We start from the raw sequence: 6000 nt of genomic DNA on the forward strand, positions 1-6000 counted from the left end.
TCTGTACAACATTGGGCAGGTTCCGGAACCTCTTTGAGTCTTGGTTTTCTCATTTATAAAGTGAGGTTGAAAATAATCCTTGCCTTATGGGGCTATCGTGGTGATTAAATGAGCTAATACCTGTCAAGTGTCTGGCGCAAAGCAAGCACTCAATGAAGATTATCTGTGATCACACTGAGTGGGCAGGCGATGGTCACTTGTCACCCTGACTGTAAGTCATGGGACATTAGGTATGGACAGGACCTAAGTGGGCATCTACCCCAAGGTCACAAACTGGCTGACGACCCACAGGACATGTTCGACTTGGCTTACTATTTTTTAATTGTTTAGTTGATTATCAGCATCTAGAACTGAAAGTTTTCACATTAAAACCTGTATTTTCAGCTTCTAGAAAATTGGGAGATCTGTCCACTCTAGGGCTGCAGTCTCTATAGCAGCGATTGACTTGAGCTGCAAAGAAGCATTTGAGCATCCCCCGCCCTTCCTCACGTACATTCCTGCCTGGCCGCTGCAAGCATTTGACTTTGAGACCCCTGCCTGACCTCCTCATTTTGCCAGTGAGGATCTGTTCCCTGAGGACACTTACCCACGATCATGTTCCTGTGTCTGGACCTTGAGTCCTGCCTAGCAGGCCAGCATCCTTTGTCAGTAACCAGGACCCCTGCCTGATGTGTAATGTATACTCATGTAAGCTCTGGAGGAGGTCCAGTTTACCTATCACAGCGTATTCTCCCCTGATCAGGAAGCCTAACCCCGTGTCCAGCATGGATCTGACAAGAATTTAAGCAGAGCCCTGGGACATTTCTGGGGCCAGTAACTGGACCCTTAGCCATTTGCCCTCCACTGAGCTGTTTAAATAACATCTATCCTGGAGCTGATGGTATCCACTCAGGAAGTCTCCAGCCCAACAGTCACAGGAAAGATGAAAGATTTGCCTTCTTCCTTCCATAGCCACCAGTGCCTCAGTAGCATACCCCATCCATCAGCCAGCAGGGTCTCCTTGCTGGGCTCAGGAGGAGGGGCAGCCTCAGGGGTGAGCCGCAGACATCACCCTTCAAGAGGGAACTTGTGCAAGGAATGTGGTTAGCTGATGGCCCCAGCAGTGGTGCCTTCGGGATCTGCCTCAGTGTCCAGACCAAGGTCACATGCTCCCCAGGAGGCACCCAGCTAGTTACTAAACATGGCAGTGGATGAGGGCCTGCCATCTCTGGCCAGCGCAGGACTCTTCTGTGGCAGTCTTTGCACTGGAGGTCCCCTCTGGGCTGGCCAGGGCTTTCTCAGAGCTGTGCTGTAGTCTGAGACTCTTGCTATCCAATCCTCCTTCCTTCCTTCTCTCTTTTCTCAGGTGTCAGACCTTCATGGCCACCTGAAGCCTTTTCCTGCTACTCCTGCTTCCTGTCCCCTTTATCTTTCCCAGGAGTTACCTTTAATAAATCTCTTGCCCTTCCAACTCTGTTTCTGTGTCTGCTTCTCTGAGGATCCAAACAGTGAGCCTCAGGTGGTCCAGCTAGAGAGGGTGGGCAAAGACTCCTGGGCAGGGCTGAGAGGGCGCAGCCCACTAAGGCTATGGGTAGTGGCTTCACCTCCAAAGCCGTGTGCCTCCCAATCCCCATTGGCTTGGCTGGGGTGTAGGTGTGATTCGGTCGGGGATCCCCAGAGAGGGAAAGAGGGTGGTTGGCCAGAGGTAGATTCCTCCCTCATACACGTAAATGCCAAATTGGAACCTACTCCAGCTGAATAGGCCTGAAAAGGAGGAATTGAAACCCCCACAACAGGCATTTGACCAAAGAATTTGGTCTCCTTTCAGCAGGAAAAGAAAAGAGCCCCACCTTTTCTTACAGAGGTAGGCATGGGCAGCCTCCCGTTGGTGGCTTTATAGGCAAAGAACAGGGGATGTCATGACACACTGGGGATGTGCCCTCCAGAGTGATGCATGTTGCCCATTGGGATCTGGGGCATCACTGCTGGAGGTGGGAGAAGAGATGAAGTGTGGGCAACTGTACTCCGGACCTCGCTGGGGCAGGCACCAGGTAGCAAAGCTGCCTCTGCAACATAGCAGGACAGGGTGGCATGTTCTCCGCCAGCAGAGGGGAGGCCAGGCTGGTTCTGAAGGAAGCCAGAAGGACAGCTCTCCACTGGCCCTAAGGCACATGCCCTCCAAGGTGCTCTCTCGGTTTCAAGGACAAAGGCAATGGACAAAGGCTGAAGAGGAGGTAGCCTCACTGGGTGCACATGGAGGCTTTGTAGGTGCAGGAGAGAGTCCTTAGTAGGGGAAACCGAGCAAAGAGATAGGTTAGCTCTTTACAGAACAGAAACCAACCAACCAACCTGGTTTGGGGGTGGGGGCAGGGCAGGGTGACTGCCAAGGGGTGGGAGGGAACTTTTGGGGAAGTGGAAATGTTCCATATCTCAACTGTGGTGGTCATTACATGTCTGTTTGTTGTATTTGTAAAACTCTTCAAACCGTACACCTTGAAAAGGGCGGCTTTTATTGTTTGTAAATTACATAGACCACAGTGAACCAGACTTTAAAAAGCTTCCTCCCCATCAGCCCTCACCTTCTCGTGGAGGTGAGCCAGGCAAGGTCCTGTTTTATCCCACGCCACCTTTTGCATTTTTGCAGCATCCCCTGGCCAACCTTGAGAGCTAGGCGAGGAGGCAGAGAGGCCCTAAAGTGCCACCTCAGCCCCTGGTCTCCAGACTCAAGGGCTGCTCAGACTCCAGAGCTAGCTTTTAATTTTGATCTTAGTGTAATTTTCCATGATTACATTTGGAAAGGATAATCTAGCAAATTTGACTATTGGGGAGAGCAGATGGTCCAATGTGGGATAAAACACAGGCACTGGGAGTCATTTTTGACATTCTCACGGAAGCACAGGTTTGTTGAGCCCAGAGAAAGGATGGACGCAGGAAAGCTGGAAGACCGAAAACTTTAAACAATGTGTTACCCCGGAGAGAGCAGGCTGTGCCGTCTTTTCATTGCAGTAGTGCTTTTGACCTGGAGGATGGGCAGGGATGTGAGAACTTCTGATGCCAGATCTCTAAAAAAGTTTACCTCTTTAAAAGGTCACACAATCGTACTTTAAAAATGTTATCTTTACTTACACAATTAATATATATCCACTAAACAAAAACCACTTATTTATTTATTTTTGGGGGCTGGCCAGTTTGGATACCCGAACCTGTGACCTTGATATTATAAGGCTGTGCTCTAACCAACTGAGCTAAAAACTATCCATTTAAATATAGTGAAAATCCCTTTTCACTCTGCCCTGACTCCACCCATTCCACAGCCCTCCCCAGAGGTGACCAGTGTCCTTCCAGATGGTCAGCGCATTGATGTGCACATGGGTGTACAAATAGAGAGCCAGAGCTCTCTGATGCAACTGGGACCCTTCTGCAAGCATGGCCTACAACTTGCCTTTTCCTCGTAACAGCACATCTTGCAGACCTTTCCCTAAATGTACCTCTCTCTTTTCTGTGATTTTTAATGGTGCATATTCCATAGATCCGCTATCCCACAATCCCAGTCCCTCTCTAGCCCTTCTGCAGGGTCAGTCCTCCAGAGCGGGCCACTTCCTCCACCTCAGGCTCCTCCGTCTCGTGCCTGCCTCCGAGGGACCCTGCTCCACCCTAGCACTGGCTCCCTCTCAGCATTCCTTCTGCCAGGCTGCCAGGCTGCTGGCCAGCCCCTGAACGGAAGGCAGCTCTTCTACTCATTCCAAACCACCTGCTGGGTAAGAAAACAGCAGAGAGAGCACCAGTTCTCTGGGCTGGTTGTCCAGGGCAACGGGGGGGAAGGGGTTGAGGAGAGTGAGCGGAGGGGCCACTGGGGAGAGGACACTGTGGCCGGGTGGCCCGTGGTGCAGACGAGGAGGTGTGGCTTGGAGAGCTAGGCCGGTCTGTTGTGGAGGGAGGCTGGGGAGGGATGGGAGGAGTGTCACGCTTGGTCTTAGAGGGAAAAGCAGGGCTGGTATCCCCGAGGGCTTTTTGCACTTTTGCTTTTAGTACGATGCACCGCACCAGTGAGTGCTCTGTGGGCAGGCACGGTGATAGGTGCCACTCCCCCAGACAACTCTGTGCATGGTTGAGACCTAGAGCAAAGTCCTTGCGTGCGCTTGTTGGCTGTGTGTCCTTGTTCATGTTACGCTCCTCCACTAAGAGTAATAATTAACGTTTGTGAACCTCTTGCCAGGTGTCAGGCAACACATGAAATGCGTTCTGTATGTTATCTCAGTCTGCCTTCTCAGCTGCCGTGTGGATACTGCAGTCAGGCCCGTGTGAGACAGGAGAGGCTTAAACCAGGCCTTTCCCATTCCATCCGCATGAAGTGCTGGATGAGCTGAGCAGTGTCCGTCCCTGTTTTGTGTCCCTCTCGGTGTCCTATTGATTCCTCCTCCTGACGCACGGCAAGGTCTGTTTCTCCACTGGGGTCTCCATCAGTAAGCAAAGGTTCCTGGGCTCCCTGCCCTACTGGATTAGAGTCTGGGGGTGGGACCGACCTGAGAACATGCACAGTAAACAAGCACCTCCCCAAGCCCCTTACCCCATCTGAGAACCTTTATCTAAGGCAGAGGTTGCTCACTACTGGCTCACAGTAAAGACAAATGGAACTCCTTCTTAGAAAGATCTGGCAATGCTGAGCCTCCTCCTGTCCTTCCCAGCACTAACTGGAGGAGCAGGGACAGGTCTTGGGCTCTCCAGTTCCCCCCAGTCCCTGCCTGGCCTCTTCCCTCTGGCTTTTGTGGACATTTTGTGTTTGTGACCACTGGTTGAAGGAGATGGCGATGCTAATGTCTACCAGTGCCAGTGCCAGGTGACGAGGGCTTGACAAGCAAGGCCAATTCTGGGGCATGCTTCCTCCCTGTATGCAGAGCGTGGTTCACCTCTCCCCACCCTGCTACTTCTGTATCTTGGCAGCTGCTACCACATGTGCTTTTTAAGTGATCTAGACGTGAAATGTGCTCTTAATCCAGGTTGAATACCCTCCCTGGGGTAAGACTGGCATAGTTCTCAGACCACCTGCACCAGATCCTCTGGGGGAGGCTTACAAAATGCAGATGCCTGGCCTCTACCCTAGACCTAGGGAATCAGAATCTCTGAGGCAGGGACTGGGAATCTGCATTTTAAAAGTAGTGCCCCAGGTGGTTTTGAAGCACTTTAGGGCTGTGAGGCCTGTGGTCTTCTGGAGGAAAGAGAGTGAAGGTAGGTTAATTGAATCTCAAGTTTAAACAGGCCTCCTGGGTCTCCGGCCTCCTTGAAAAGAGAGGGCCCTTTCCCAGGCCTGGCCAGAGCCTTTACCACAAACAAACCCTGCTCCTCTGGCCTGCCCCACGCACCCCCTCCAGGGCAGCAGGCACCCCGGGCTCAGCCCTCTATCAGATTCCATCTCCTGTCACTTTCAGAACCAGTTCATTATTCCTTTATTATTCCCATTCTCCTGCTTATCATTATTAATAATCACTCTAGACAGGCCAGGGTGTTGACAGCTCCCCCTCTGTCCATTCTTCCTGCCTGTTTTAATCCTGCCTGCTTATCTGGCACTGACCTGATCTTTTCCCCATTTAATTAAGCAGTGCTGGTCAGCCCACTACTGCCTGTGTGGAGATGGCAATGATCAGCTCTCCTGATAGGCAGAGGCGTGACGGCTCTGCGGCCTGGACATTCCACGTCCACAGAGGGGCACGGGTCAGGGGGATGAGTCCAGGAGGGGACACATTGGGTCTGGAGGACTGGAGAGCAAGGGCTGGTTGGTGAGCGGTACCCACTGAGAAGCAATGCTGCTCAAACCTTAGGGAGCCTCAGAATCACTGGAGCGCCTATCGAGACCCAGATTCCTGGGCCTCACCCTCAGTGATTGTGATTCAGTAGGTCTGTCTGGGGAGAGGCCATGCACTTGAATTCCTATGAGCTCCAACGTGTTGGTGCTGCTGCTGGTGTAAGGGCCACACTTCGAGTAGCCCTGCATTGGCGGGCTGATCTCAGCTTCGAAATGGACAC

This window comes from Galeopterus variegatus, unplaced genomic scaffold (assembly GCF_000696425.1).
Source record: "Galeopterus variegatus unplaced genomic scaffold, G_variegatus-3.0.2 Scaffold290, whole genome shotgun sequence".
Taxonomy (NCBI): domain Eukaryota; kingdom Metazoa; phylum Chordata; class Mammalia; order Dermoptera; family Cynocephalidae; genus Galeopterus; species Galeopterus variegatus.